Below are 16,295 nucleotides of genomic sequence, written 5' to 3' on the forward strand. Positions count from 1 at the left end.
GCAGGGTTGAAGAGCGAAAGCAGCTAATGTGTCTTTCACCCTTTTATTTCTCATTCCACTCAATCCTCATACTTTCACTCTTGCCCCTAACTTTTCCTCCCTCTTAGTTTTTCACACTTCGTCTCTCCCTCCACCCTTCTCTTAGACATCCTGCCTGCCTTTAATTTTCCCTCCTAAAACCCAATCTATCATTCCCACTTCTCTCTCACCTCGTCCCCTGCTCAACCCATCCCATCCCAGTGCTGTTGAGTGTAGAGTGGGCAGGTTGACCTGGCAACACTAAAAACCAAAGCAGTTATGAGAGCTTTTTACTTCCAGCTAAATATATATATAAAAATACATATTTATATATATTGTGAAAAAAAAAAACGAAAGGAAAAACGTGTGATGTTACCTCAGACCTGTTGCCGCCTAGTGAGGGGGCTCCAGAGCGAGGCAGCATACACATGCAGAAGCACATGTTCATACAAAGAAGCACAAACATCTGCAGAGTTGCAACCTTTAAAATATTAGCCTTTTAGTCAGACAAATTCCACTGTTGAACCCCCACAAGAACCTCTTTGTTGTTTCTTAATCCCGTTCCAATCATTGCTTCCACCAGGCATTCATCGGAAAAAGCCGTAGCTTTGAATAACAGCATATATTGGAAAATTCAATTAACACTTAAATATCTGGAAAGACATTATAAAATGGCCCACTTATATGTCAAACCACATGTTTGTGGAATATATCTGGAGAACTTAATAAGACCACAGAAACTACTTTTAAGAATGATTCTAGGTTAGGCGAGTATAGCTCACCTGACAGGTGGGAGTGATGTAACGGTTTGTCAGGAGGCTTTTAACCTGCCTCAGCTCCAGCACTCAACCTGTTGTTAGGTTGACTAATAATGAGGCTGAGACAGCATTTCCATCATGGTGGCTGCTGCCAATGAGCCTCCAAGAGGCCCCTGCCCTAACAGATAGGCTTAGTCGAATTAATATTTACAGTATACGTCTTGATGTGGGCAATGTTTGTACTTTTTAGTGTCAAACTGTTAGAATTTTTTCTCTGATACATATAGCCATAGGACATAGTGATAAATATATTGGAACAATTATTACTCTTGCGTGTTACACACAACATCTTAAACATGACCACAACAGATATCAAATATATCCTTTTAAAATATGTCTGGCGTTTTCAAAAAGATAAGAAGAAGAGGCTAAAAGGTGTCATTGGGGGACTCACAGATGTTTGTAGAGACATAGGGCTGATGGATGAGTTTCACTGCAAGAGTACAATTCAAGGAGAGTCAACAGACTTTCCACACTGAAGATAAGACTTTTCTGGGTAATACTTTAAAGAAATAAGAACAGAATCAAGTATAGTTTGCGAATCTAAATGTAGATCAGTCGTAGAAATGGCTGCACTCGGTGGGAACTGTAAGGGAGTGAGGGATGACAGCTTTGTCTTTAGAGATTGGTGTTAAAGTGCGAAATCTAAAGGACATCTCTGAAAGTCGGGGAAGGTCCCTCTCAATAAGTTGTGCGAATTCAATAACGAGGCAAGTATGAACAAATCTAATGAGGAAAAGCAAGAGACAAAAATGCATAAACAACAAAGACACTGTATATTAAAAAAATATGCAAAGTAAAAAAATAAATGAAAAAAATGCAACTGAAAGGTGTTGCATATCCAGTGATCTCAATAAATATGTTTGTGAGTTTTTGTTTATGTTTTTCCACTTTACATTGTTTATAAATAACAGCTTTTTCAGTTTTTCAGAATTGAAATCTTTTTTTGCTTTTGCAGTGTTTGCTGCTGCTGGCCACTGTACAAACATCTCATAAAACTTTGTAAGGTCAACAACATATTGGTGCATTTTAAAATCATGTTTAACTCCATGTTGACAGCCTTAAGTCTCACGCTCTTACAGATAACTCCCACTTGACAAGCTGATGACAATGTGACGCGCTGTGTTTATCCAATAAAAGTCAACTATCTTCTTCAATCAAAATACCATCAAAATGTTTAAATGAAACACTTCCTGTCCTTTCAGCACTGTATGTTTTCCCTTCTCACAAGCATGACTTGACACCCGTAACTTGTGCTTTTGTGGCCTATAACTGCCTGCTTGTTTCTGACCAGAGCCTATGATAGCCAGTTGAGATGAAAGGAACGCAGGCCCGTCATTTGTGTCAGCGTGTGGTTTCATCAACGCTGCCAGGGCGCTCCCGCGCTCCGCCGGTCCCTGTAGTCGCATGCTCCACCAGTGGCCAGGCTATTTTAGCTACTCTGAACTGCAAAACCCACAATCCTCCACTGACCAGCACCCTCTCCTCTCAGCTGGCCATAATGATAATGTGGATATTGATAGACCAGGGGGATTATTATCGTTCACTGAGTATGCTTTTATATTGTCCCACATGTGACTGGCTCAATCTGAAAAACAGTAAACAAGAAATCATGGAGTGATCATCTTCACGCTCTCCGTATCGGGTTTTTTGAAAAATCTTTTTTAAATCTGTTTCATTCCCCATTTCCCAAGAGGTTGGCCATAAATAAACATTTTGTATATCATAGCTGAAGAATAAGGGACTTGAAACAATATAATGGACAGTTTGAGGAAATAAGAAAAAAAGGCAACATAATGTATAATAAAAAAAATAATTAAATGAATGTATAAACAAATGAAAATGTAGTCGTCACTTCAAAAAACTTGATCAAAGTTAACTAAATAAACTCCCAGATTTTGGCTGCTGTATGAATCCGAGGTCAACACCCTTCGATTTGAAAATGAAACGTCGCCAATATTTTATACAACAGACACTCATCTTAAGTTTTGAGGGTCAGAGGTTAATTAGACGGCTAAGATTAAATTTGACCTTTGACGACTCAGAACAATATGCAGCACAATATTAAAATGCTCTGTGAAATGTTTTAATTCCATTAGGCTTCAATACATTTGGGCTAGAGATTCAGTAAGACTTATTTAGAGTCTAACTGAATCAGAAGGAGGGAAACCAGACAAGAAACATTAGGGACAAGAACTACAAAGTCAAACAGGAAACACTAAATACAGGACCAGGGGAATTGCACACTGGGACATTTAGAAACACAAGGAAGGAAACAAAATAAAACAGGAAAGACAAAAACTTAGGCCAGGAATATGAACAGAAAAATACACAAGAAAAAGGGAAACACAAGGATAATATAAAAATAAACAGGGAATCACATTTAAGGAACAAAAAGGAATTTAAAAAAAACAAACAAAGTTCAATCATGCCAGCGTTGCTTTGATTACCATGCAAAAAGACCTCTGGGCAGACAAAAATGTAGGCAATTGTGAGATAAAATCCCTTTCAACTCATGAATTCTTAGGTTGATGGCTGCAATCTACCACTGAGAAATTCAGCCATTTTATCCACAATGTATGAGATTCAACTTGAACAATTCCTGTCAACATGTTATTCATATTTGTGTGAATGTATGCCAAACTTTGACACAAGCAGATTTCTCACTTGCACGTTTAAATATTGACATTTTAACACAAAACTTCAAATAGTCTTTGAATCTTTCACATTTAACATCAAACATCTTTTTATCAGAAAATTTACATTGGGAGTATTTCTTATTAGGCAGACAATTTTATCCAGAGAAATGTACAGCAGAGAGTAAGTACACCAAAAACAAGAATCTAGAGAGTTGAAAACAATGTCAGTAAGTACATTGTTTTCCTTGTTGTCAGTAACAAACCAAAAGCTTTAAGTTTGACACTGACAGGCAGCGCACAGAGTACAAGCACAACATCGACAGCTGTCCCTCGTCATTATCAAACAAAACCATCATCATTAATATAATTAATTGCTTAAGTGTTCATTAAGGAGCTGGGTCTTTAGCTTTTTCTTAAAGGTGCAAACGGACTCTGCAGACTGAATGGAGTTTGGCAGTTTCTTCCACCACCGGGGGGCGACAGAGCAGCAAGCGAACTTGCCTGTTAATTTCAAGACTCACTGTAGCTGAGTGCAGCTTCACGGAGCAAGTAGAACAGCTGTAGCGTTTGAATGTTGTTGAAACATAAACAAATTGTCAGCTATTCATAAAATGTTTGAAAACTGTGTCCATTTGTTGAGACTTTTTTTTTATCACAAGTAAATGTATCAGCATCATGTTTTACGTTTTAGAAGTTTATTATAAATAGGTATCCACTCTGAGATGAGTTCAACTTTTAGAATAGCAAACTAAATAGTTATCAACCCCATTATCTTAAATGCTTCTTTTGAAAGAGGGCTATGTTGTGGTTATTAACTTTCCTCTCATTGTCATTCTCAAGAGTTGTTGTCCCATCTCCACCAGGGGGGTGTATCTGCAAAGACCTACAGGTGGGTGCTGTTTCTGTTTAAGGGCCCAACTGAGAAAACCACAACAGACATATAGGTATGATAACAGACACATTAACCTTTAAAGCTGTCTCTCTTTCTCTCTCTCTCATGAATTCAACACCACATCCTGTCAACCCGACATCATCATTGCCTCGACGACACTGCTGCAAAAACAGCACCTCAGCAGTGCAACAATGTGGGTCAGCCGAGGGATCAAACCTTCAAATGATTAATTCATTGAAAGCAGAGCAGATGAGATGGAATCATGTCCACATCTCCTGATGATTAAAAACACTCCTTCATCAGTCGTGTTTTTGGTGATACTGTCCCTCGGTGATGGCGTTGTTGCCCACCCAAAGCTCTCCCACCTCCTCTCTCAGTGGGTCAGCTGGGCCCTGAGTGTGTGGGATGCTGCTGTATGTTGAGGGAGAGGGAAAGTGTGTGAAAAGTGTGTAGGAGAGGCTAAGAAAAACATTACGGCCTGGCAGCAGCGTTGCAGGGAGTGGAGGACGAGATCAGGGGGAGCGAGGGAAGGGGAGGAGGAGAGGAGGAGTGAGGGTATGACAGAGGCAGGGGAAGGTAGGAGTGTATGTTTGTGTATGTGTGTGTGTGTGTGTGTGTGTGTGTGTGTGTGTGTGTGTGTGTGTGTGTGTAGGGGGTGGGGGTGGCTGCTGAGGTAATATCTCTGGGAGCGTGGTTAGATCATATTCCTCATGCTGTGGGTGGGGCTGTGTGGCGGGGCCGACTGGAAGAAAGGGAGGGGATGGAGAGATGGCTACAGAGAGCGGAGAGAGGTGGGGGAAGTAGGAATGTTTTTTTGTGAGAGACGGGTGGAGGGGGTTGAAGGATGGGCAGAGCTCACAGTTCTTACCAAGGCAACACCAGCGTTACACCCCTGAAGTGGCAAGACTGGTTTACATGCGATCTTCTACACCTTCCTCTTCAGTCTTTTCTGTGGTTCTCTATCTTGTGTTTTCTAAAACATGTAAACTTAGAATAATTGCATAAATTGGACTAACTACTGTAGACTGGCAGACAAAATCTCTCAAAATCTTATCTCACTGACAAGAGATCAGAAGTTGGCAGGCATAATTTTTAATGTTTTTCAGACTGTGATAAGATCATATCCAGTACACTTTAATAGATACCTCAATTCATACTCCGGGACTTTAAAGAGAATAAATAAACTTGATAAAGATATTTACATTTCTGTGACTGTGGCTAAACAATAGTTTCTTGGTTGGTAACTTTGGTCCGAACAGAGTGGTTTCAGCATTTGTGGCTTTTTGTTTGTTATTGGTGGTTCTGATGATGAATTGTTTTTTATAACAAAAGGAAATGTTCTTCTAGCCCTAGCATTAAGCACGTGTCGTGAAGTTGTGAAAATGCGTTTATGCTTCCGTATGGATCAATTGTTAAATTTGAATATTCCATGACTGTTTATCCAACACCATCATTATGTCAAAACTTCCTTATTTTCTTTGCTTTTTTATCTGTAAAATCAACCACATTCCTGTTAGCTTCAGCTCAGGATGGGGAAACAACTTTGAAAGATGTCTGTCCAGAGCAAAATATCACAAAGAATGAGCAGCATCACAGCAGGCTGTGAAAGTTATTATTGACCAAAATTACCAAAAACTTGTTGTGATACCCTTACATTTTCATAAAGGGGGCAAGACATCACTGAAAAAGATAGTTCCTGCATGAGCTAAGAGCAAAAGCTTGTATTTAAAACCAATGGCTGAGCTTCTTAATTAAAGTAAGCCTGCAGTAAATAATACCGTTTTATTTTTTTTGCTTAGAAATATCTGCATTTGTACATTTGGTGTTCTTGGCAGGATACGTTAAGACATTGTGTGGAGGGCTGCCAGTGTAATGTCAGATTTAATATGAAGGATTTGATACAGCAAATATTAATCCCCACAGAACGGAGAGAAGGTCTACTATTATCAATCCAGGATTTTTTAAAGAAGCAAATCCTTGTTTCAATGCTATTCATTTTGTTACAGACAATTTGTCGTTGCCTGAGTCATTGCTCATAAGGGTTTTGATTTTGTGTGAACGTGTCATGTATGCGACAAACACAAGAGAGCTTATTTAGAACCTTTAACATTAACACGAACCATATAGGGATAAAAATGCAATTCCTCATGGAAAGAAGGTCCCCTTTGACACGGATTCTCCGGGTATGTTGGTCTAGAAAATTGGAGTTAAGGAGCTGACATTTGCCAGAAGGGTTCATCGTAACTGTCTTCAAGCTCCATCTGGGTCAACAGCTCTGCAGAAAAATTTTGTATAAAGCTGATTGAAGTAGGAGTTTTCCGTCTTCATTTATTAGTTCCTTTTGCAAGGGCATAACCTTCTGATAACATTGCTGATTATCAGAGGCCCCAAGTTTATTATATATAATCAAATATATATATTTTTTAAATTAAGAAAGAAAGTTCATAAAACATTATGAACTATAGGGAACACTTTCTTCTGTCCCATCTGCAAGTTGCATTTGATTGCATGTGTGTGATTAATGCCCTCCTCATGACAGCAAACCGGACCACGCACCCCACGATCCTTTTATCCCCAAATGGTCTCCTTCTCCTCAGGTCGCTGAATCTGGGCGACCTGAGCTGTGTTGAGATGGTATTCTTCTGTTGAGCTCTTTAAGTCTATCACCGTCTCTGAGATCCCTGACTTTTCATTTCTCTCTTAAACTTTTTTCTTTTGAGGATTGTTTGCCAAATTTAAGTGTTTTCATTACTATACTTTTGGCCCATTTATTTATCCCATCAAAGAAAAGTTTTTGTTATTGATGTGTTTTGAAAGGTGATTCTTTGGATGTAGAGGTGTTCAAGCTTTCCCACAGTCCCTGAAATGTCAATTTCTGTGTGAGGTACAGATGCCATGGTGGAATTTATTTTTAAGTTAGGGGGGACTGGATAGTTTAAACACAAGTGAGACAGAGCTCGACCGCCAGACACTGCTGGACCCCAATCTTCACATTAAACCGCTTACTCCCAGAGAAGGTGGCCGACATGATGGTGATGGTTGTATCTCGGGTGTTGGGACACATACTGTATGTTTGAACCTTTGAAAACATAGAAAACTGTGGATAATGTGGGAGATGTTGCAAACTGACACCTCCTACACACACCTACACACCTCTGACCCATGCTACCGCCTCTAGTTCTATTTAGCCTGAAGGACCTTTTTTTTTTTAATATTTTTTTACAGAAAGAGAAATATCTGGCAAAAATATGATGGGACATCAATCTATGAAGGATTTATCATAATTTCCAATCAATCTGACCTTGACCTTTAGATAAGTAGCTACATGTTAGGTTTGTTTTTGCTCTCAGCTGATTGCATGTAGCATGCATCTTGTGCTCGATGCTTTGTTTGAATCTGAACATGCTGTCAATTATATTATTTAAGTCAGTGTTTTTATTTTATTTTATTAATAGCATTTGCTATGGTTTGAAAACAATAAAATACTTAAAAATAATATTGCATTTTAAGGTAATTTTACCTCTTTCTAAAAAAATTGACAGTTCACAATCAAGTCCTCAGATAATGCTCTTTATTTAGTACACATGCTGGAAGTGCTCAGTGATTTGATTGACCAAAAAAGGATAATGGGGATGGTATAAAAGACGTGTTCCAATTGAACTAAACATTTCACTGTTTTTTTAAAGCTATCTTGCCGTTCACATATTAAGCATATTATTCACCTGTTCTTTAATGGCATCCAGCTGATCTTTGCAGAGTTCTGTTAAATCCACCCAAAAAGTAAACCTACTCTTACATATGCTTACATGATTACTTTTTTTAAGATGAATAATTCACCTGAAAAGTCTCCGTGTCTCTGATAGACTTCAAAATGTAATCACTCGTCTTTAAAACAGAACATGCAATATTTTCTCTCACAATTAATCAGAAAGTAAGTTGACACAAAACATGTTCCTAGCGGAGCACAGTTCTAAATGAGCATGACTTAATGATTTTTCATGTATCTACATCTACTGTTCTTATCATTGTGTGGGAAGAGGACACGGGCCTACACTATCACAAAAAAATATCAGAACAAAACAAAAGCTATTCATAAAACAGATTCGATCACCCAAAACATGGCCTGTGTGCAGAAGCCGGTCGATCTGACAGATTTGGTGGATGGGATGGTCACACCCACTCCACAGGTGGCAGGATGAAAGCAACAGCAGCATGTGGGTGTTACTTAGAGTTGTTGCTTTGTGTGCTGTAAGCTTTTTTCTTCGCTGCATTTGATGGTTGTGCAGATTAGTAACCTGGACCCCAGTCTCATGTGCAATAAATTAATATATAAAAAACGCGGCCCACTCAAAGATATCATTAAAAAAATCCTGATTCTAATCAGTGTTGGAGGTAATAACTATGCATGGCGCAAAGAAAACCTGTTTGTCTAAAAACAGAATTTGCACGAGATTATTCACTTTTAATTTGGTGAGAAATTTAAAAACCTCAGCGCTCTGCTTTTGCTGTGCTGCCCTTGATGTGTCTCCTCTTGCTTAAGTTTTCAGAGTAATTAAAAAGGTGGTAAATCTTGCCAATGGATTTATGCTAATAGAACAGTGGAAACCCCACCGTGTTGCTCTAGCCTAGGAGGAAAAGTTTTAGACTATATCAACAACACCTGATGGACTTTGTGTGAACTTTAAACTTATTCAAACTCCAAGTGTGAGGCCAAGCCTCTGCATTTTTAGGCTAAAGGCTAGGCTAACTACTGCTTGACTTCATTAGCCCTTTTCATAAGAATGTAAGTCAGTTCTGTTACTGTAAACTAAAACGTTCAACTAAAGAGGGAGGAAAATCATTGAACCCTCTGGCTTTTCAAATCGTTCAGCATTATCCATTGAGACTGTAAGTTGAATTATGAATTCAATTAACCTGTTTTATCAAATTGTTGCTAGTAGTTAATTTACATGTCCAAAAAAGTCACGCCTTGCTTGGAGTCCAGTTTGTGATAAACTGGTGGATTTTAGTTCAATAATTATTCTCTTTTGGATCTGATTTAGGACTACACTTGCTACCATGTATAGGCCCTCTAAAACACACTATAAAAACATGCATCAAGCATTTTTCTTCAATTGAAAAAAATGCACCTAACATTTCCTTCAGAAAAAGAAAGAATATTATGGATATTATCATTGTTGTCTCTCCTGTGGCTTTGTTTTTGAACCACTAGAATCCATGAAGTGTTTTCCTTTTCTATTACCTACAACAACCCTCAGCTGCATTTACATCACAGATTACACCCTCTTATTATTCTCCCATTATGCTGCATTATGGGCTTCAGAGCAGCACAATGGTTTTTACGTCTTGCCAGGTACAAGCTGGTACACTTAAGCACACACCCAAGTACACACACATACAGTCACTAGCTCTTATCACACAACTCTTTCCTGACGTGCCTTTTGTTTGATACCTGATATGAACACCTCAAGCTAATGTTTGGCACTGAGCAAAGACCCGTCCTCTTGTTCAACCATGAATTACAACCTGTCTCACTTTTCCCCCCCCCCCCTTTCTCTCTCTGTCTCTCTTGTTTGAAATCTGAAAGCAGTTGTCCAGCTGCACACCAGCCTCAGTGCAAACATTACCCATGCCATAAAGACTTGTCCCTTGTCAGGCCTCTACCCTTTCTGTCCTCCAGCACCAGCCCAGCCAGAACTGTACCACCACATCCAAGCGAGCAAGCAGGTTTTTTAGACTTGGCCGAGTGAGTGAGTGTGTGTGTGTGTGTGTGTGTGTGTCACTCCCCTCCCCTAAGCACAGGTGGACTTATAGGGAACACTGCCAAAATACTTTTGGTTTAAAGGGAGGGAGGGGTGTTGGCTGAGGTTGGTGGGTGTATCAGTTTTTTTTTGTTTTTTGTTGTGTTTCTTAGATAACCGTTTCATGGAACGGTACCTTTTCACTCCTCCAAATCACTGACACACCTTTAGAGCAAATTTGACTATCACGCCCGCTCTCACTTTTACATGTCGGTCGGTGCGAAGACATCGCTGAGTTTCCTGACAGAGAGGAACTGAGATCAAAACCTCTCTTCTTAAAAGGTCAGTAGCATCTAACTGTCTCTTTCACTCTCTGTGTGATCTTTCTGGGTTTTTTTCCTCTTCTTCTCTGTCACGTCTCTTATAAAAGTCATAATGAGAATTTCATTTTCTTGGTGTTTTGATCAGATCTCGAAATGTGCGAGAGCTGTCAGATCACATCAAAGGGTGGCTGATTGTTTATGGAGTCGGGTTACTCTGTTTTCCTATTTGAAGTTTCAAATTGCTCAGCATCTCAAACTTGTTATGTCCGCTGTGCAGTGAAAATAAAGCGGTGTGATATCCAGTTAAACTGAGTGCCTTGTGGAAAGTTTCCTGAAGCCCCCTGCCTCTGTATCAGCTGCATAGTGAGAGGGAAACAAGTGAAAGTATGACAAAGCTGAAACAGACAGGCTGATCGTCTCATGTTTCCTTTTCATTAAAGCAGCAACTTGTTGAGCTACATGGAGATTTATTGTGCATGATCTCTGTACAATATCTTTCCTCCTTTTTGATTGGTTGCTGTCTGACGGTATCACAACTCTGACTTGACATTGCAGTGATGAGCTATCCGACACGTGACTAAGTTTTTCTTCCAGGAATTTCTCTTGAGAAATTCATTATTGGTTAGAGATTAACTTTAACCTCTGTTTGAGTTTCTCTGAAGAACACGTGGGAGCAGATGTGTGACATTTATAATTATTTCACACTTCCTGTCTGTGACCCCCACCAAGTAACCTTTAAGAGTTGTCTAAAAGGCTGATAAAGCACCAGATCTTTTCATAAATCAATGGTTTGTTTGAAAAGGACCAGAATCTATAGAGCTCAACCTTACCAAAAAGAAATGACATTGCTTTTGGGCTTTCTTGGTTAATGTCTAAGAGTAAGGTGACAACTACAATCCTTTATTAACTAATAACAGTTATTCATGAATGGTTTCCTGTTGCAGTTGTGGTGTAGAAACCACATTAGAGACATGTTCTTACAGGCACACGGTTTGATCCTTTGTCAAACACGTGATGGATAACAAGAATAGAAAGGACAATAATGGAAGCCCAATTCTGCCAGTAAATCAGAAATATGATGAAAAATTGTCTTTCTAATGAAAGTATCCCTATGTATTTAATAGTTACTGAATAAAAGTCACAATTAAGTTTTTGAAAAAAAAAAGAGAATTGTATGGAGAATCTAAAGAGTGTAACTTAGGTCTATGAGTGTGTATGTGTCCAGTATGTCAAATATTAACAGAGGGAAACATAGTTTCTCTCTTTAAGGAGTAATAAAGTACATCAATGAAAAATGTGAAAAGGTCCTAGCTATTAGATAAAAAATATTTAGTAGTCAAACTTATGAGATAAAAAGTCAGGATATGACGTGAAAACTTCAATCATTGGATTCAAAAGTCATGTTTATGAAATAAAAGTCATATTTTGTTTGAAAAGTAAATCAGATTTTTTTCTTGAAAGTATTTTTTTTAATAGGAATGACTTGCTGTATTGATATTTTCAAATTTAAACCTGTTTTCCCTGAAAAAATAACTCTTCTTTCCATGTGAGAGAAAACGTGTGACCAAACTTATCAGACACTTTAAAGCAGCGTATTAAACACATGCCTCAGCCGTCATTATGTATATTTGTTAAGGTCTATTTGTCTTTGTTTTTATGCATTTTTAGAGATAGCACAGATGGATAGTTAGAAATTGGGGAGCAATAGATTCGGGAATGACATGCAGGAAAGGTGCCACAGGTCAGAATCGAACCCAGGGCGACTGCTTTGAGGACCACAGCCTCCGTACATGTGAAGCACGCACTAACCACCAAGCTAGCGGCGCTCAATCAGCTTTCATTATTATTAATGCAAGAAAACACAAGCATTGCGATAGATTTGTGTAGCTGCACGTGAGGGGTTAGATGGGGATAAAGTCAAGTCGACACACCTTCTCCAATCACACACCCTGACTGCAGGCCTCCGTCTTCCTCCTTCGCCTACCTGGATTATCTGAACTGAACCTGATCTGTGCAGCTCTTTTGTTACAGACCAGTGTGAATGTTTGACAAACATTACCACAGGCTCATTTCATTCATGTTTGTACTATCTCACCCATAGCATGCTTTGATAAGCTTACTGTAAGCATAATCTGTGAGGGTATTTCCCTGAAGTGTAAAAGTCCTCGAATGAGAGGGAGAGCTGTTTGAGGATGTTTGAAGAAAATGATGATTTAGTTTCATAATGATAAAATGATGCGTTGTGTTTATTATGAGGCTGACAGAGTGAATGAGTCCACACGCCTTCTTCCCACCTGACAGCGTGTGGGCATGCCTGTGTAACAGCATCTATACGTGGGTACGCAACATGATTTTACCCTCCACATGACACATTTTAATCCTGTCAAATTTGATTGAAGTCTTAAGTCTGAGTTTCTTCTCAGACAATTGTAAATATTTGTTATCCACCATAGCGCCAAATTTAGTTCAGGTTAATGCGTTATTGCATGTCCATAATGGCTGTGTAGTTGTTTGTGGGTGTATGAATGTGTGTCCGCCCTCCTCCGTAGATCGAGGTCCAGGTTTGTGTGTGTGTGTGTGTGTGTGTGTGTGTGTGGAGTTGGGCTGGGTGAGTAAGCCGCCCCTCACAGATGAATAGAGGATGGGAGGAGGCTTGAAGAGGCTGCCGTGGGTGGGAGGCCCGAGCCCTGCCAAAAAAGCTCCTTCTGTGGGATTTGTGTACTTTTGCTTGCCTCACGAAACACAGCAAGCGCCTGGCTCTAACGACAAAGCAGCCATGGGAGGCAGGCGCTCACACTCCCAGAGGTCAGCTCGATAGCACCCTCTCTGCTTTTTAAGATATATTCTTTCTTTCCGTTTGCAATTTCTACATTTCCTTCAACCTCCTGTGTTTGTTTCCCTCCCTGTGTCCCTGCTGCTGCTTGTCATCCCTTTTCAGTATTTTTCCTTCAAGAATATGACTGATCATGTTCACATACTTTGACAACTAGGTCACCCAGGAGCTCATTTTCAGCATCCTAAAAAGGCACATATTTACGTGAATCTACAATCTTGATTTGTGCAGAATTCCTACACACACGTTGTTTACTTTGCATCTGTGTAGCATTAGTTTGGAGATAGAGTTGTATTTAAAGTCTCAGCGTATAGAAGCGCATCATCAGAGGCAAATGTCTTACTTCACGAGTTTCTATTATTTTTATTTAGTATGAAATTTAACTTCCAACCACGCTAAAGCATTTATGTTTGAGTAATGTTGACCTAATCAGGGTGGAGATGTTTTTTGAAGTGTTCTCCTGCAGGATTAAAGCTACCCGAAAAATACTTCTTAGTCACACATCTCAACGACTGAAATGCAAGTGGCAGCCACAACTTGTACCAGTTGTGAAATGAACAAATTGTGGGTGTTTCCTGAATGTTGTTGCCTAGATTAAAGAAAATAGGCCCCAGTAACCACCGGCAACCCACCTAACCTCAGTGCGCTGACAAGCAAAGGAACATGGTTCTCAACTTGGCAATCGAGTAGAATTATCAACAAGCATGCAAGACAATTGAGGCAATAATCTGTAGCAGAGAGCGGTAAAGATGCTGCAGTAAACAGAGAGTTTCATGTCATTCAGCATCAGGGAGTGTAACGGAGGTTAAGAAAAGAAGAAAGGCAAAAAAAACAAAAAAAAAACGGCACGATTTCATAATGTCTAAAAGAAAGATCTGGGTTGAATAAGTGGGTCCACCCACCTGTGTGTGAGAGGCAGCGAGAGAGAAAGCAGGGCTGGATGGCAGTTTTAGAGACATGAGTGTGTGGGTTAGGCTAGCTGGCCTGCTTATGCTATCTAATCACTAGGAGAGAAAGGAGAGCAGCATGCCTTGATCCACCCACCCACCCCAGACAAACAGCAGTTAGCCTGCTAAGTGCTGCTACATGTGGTCGCCCGCAGCTCCCGGGTGAACACGTATGAGATAAAATGTGACAGAGTCTGCAGGTAACAGATATTCCGCACAATTATGTTGTGTTGTGAGAAGGGGAGATGTGTCAATCCGGCAGCTGCTACAGATCATGACTGCATGGTAGGGAGTGTGTGAGTGGTGGGTACAGTCAGTGTGAACAAGAAGGGGCCATAATCCAGTAGTTTTCAGGTAGAAGAAAAAAAAGCTAATGAGGGTTCAATGCAAAACCAAATCAAGCTAATTTGTTATACCCTCAGGCTAGAAACAAAAAAATTATAAGTGAGTGATTCATTCATAAAACAAGCAATCAGGGAAGAAAATCACGTACATTTGTTAAACCTGTCGTAGTGTTTGATTGTAAGCAGGTTTATTAACATGACCTGTGTAACTTTTGTGTTGATTTTACTGTCTTTCTTTAAGGTCAGTTACCTGTGTGATACCCGAGTAGGTGGGCTGAGACTGCCTCCAAAAATAGCTGACCTACACCTCACACTTGTGTATTTCAGAGTGCGCACGAGGTCGAATGTGGTCCACCACCTTGCGCACAGGAGTGTATGTATGTATGCGTGTGTGTGTGTGTGTCTGTGTGTGTGTGCCGTGACAGGCATCTGTCTCCCCTGCCCTGCAGCCTGACTGGTTTTAATTAGGAGGTGCCAGAGTGCCCCAGGGCTCTCCTGCTGACACACACACACACAAACATGCACACACACTCATACACACACTACCTTAGGGCAGACAGAGGCTGTCCCGCCCTGCCAAGGCTGGCCTCGGTCTCGTTATCACCATAAGGAGTTGTCCTCATTCACCCCACGACCCTCCCGACACGCAGACAAATAATCACACCGAGAAAACGAAGTGAATGCAACACAATGCTGTGATGCATTCGGGAGCAGGGTGTGAGGTTTATCTCCTTGGACGTTTAGTTTTCAGCTGATGTTCGAGAATAAAATTAAATACTCAAGCACAGCCGACATGTTCAAGAGGCCTTAACATAAAGAATGACCATATTTATCTACAGCAAACACCTTGTCAGACATTCGTGCTTCCATCAGTTCATAAAACATATCACATCTACCTGTGAAACACTGTTACTCTCTCTAAATATGCAGCACCTCCCTTTTGGCAAAGCATTCAAAACTGATTAGGATGTTTGAAAAGAAGACACAACCTGAGAAAGTAAAAGCCTAAACAGACAGCTCAGCAGAAAGTCAACGCCCTCACCTCACTCACCCGAATGGCATGCTCCAAGGTGAGTCCTAACGACCTGAGAGTTGTGACAGATAGGTGTGTGTCTCTTTGATGGAGCGAGTGTACAATATGCCTACACACATGCCTGCCTCCATTTCTGTATAAGCAATGATGCATCTGTGCGCGTGTGTGTCTGTCCTTGAGCTTGTGGAGACAAGGGGTGTAAACCTGGGAGGCTCTATCTCTGGACTGTAGGGGGATGATTGACTCCCTTTCCTGCTTCGCTCCCATAGCAGTCCACACCTGGTGTGCGAGGCAGCAGGGTAAAGGCCAGAAGTTAGGCTGGTTGAAGAAAGATAAACTCCAGGGAGGGTCTGCAAAGTACTTTTAAATTCTAACATTTGTGATTAAACTTTTAACAAAACCTGTATTTGAGGCTGCAATGTTTGAATACCTTCAGAAAAAATCTCAATTTCCTAATTCTGGAAGTTTTGAACCTATCTCCCCAATTTTCTTTTTCCACTCTTGATCATCGACTTCTTCCACATGGGATGTAAGCTGGGATGGGAACTGATGTGGGACATTATCCCAGTGAGTATTCCATATTAGAAACATGTTTGTTCTCACCCTCCTGAACTAAATTCATAAACCCAAATGAGCAGAATGACATCGTTTTTAAGCATCTGCCAACACTGACTTTACACTATTGAGAAAATAAATCCAGTTTATAA

At 40.1% G+C, this 16,295-nt stretch overlaps 1 long non-coding RNA gene across 1 annotated transcript in view; it reads right to left on the reverse strand.

The window, feature by feature from the left end:
* Positions 1-3,836: 3,836 nt before the first annotated feature.
* Positions 3,837-16,295, reverse strand: part of LOC306837542 — a 41,395-nt gene continuing 28,936 nt past the window's right edge. The window contains exon 3 of the long non-coding RNA XR_013780954.1: positions 3,837-4,778. This is a non-coding gene — a long non-coding RNA (uncharacterized lncRNA). The remainder of the gene's footprint in view (positions 4,779-16,295) is intronic.

This window comes from Symphodus melops, assembly GCF_947650265.1.
Source record: "Symphodus melops genome assembly, chromosome: 16".
Classification (NCBI taxonomy): domain Eukaryota; kingdom Metazoa; phylum Chordata; class Actinopteri; order Labriformes; family Labridae; genus Symphodus; species Symphodus melops.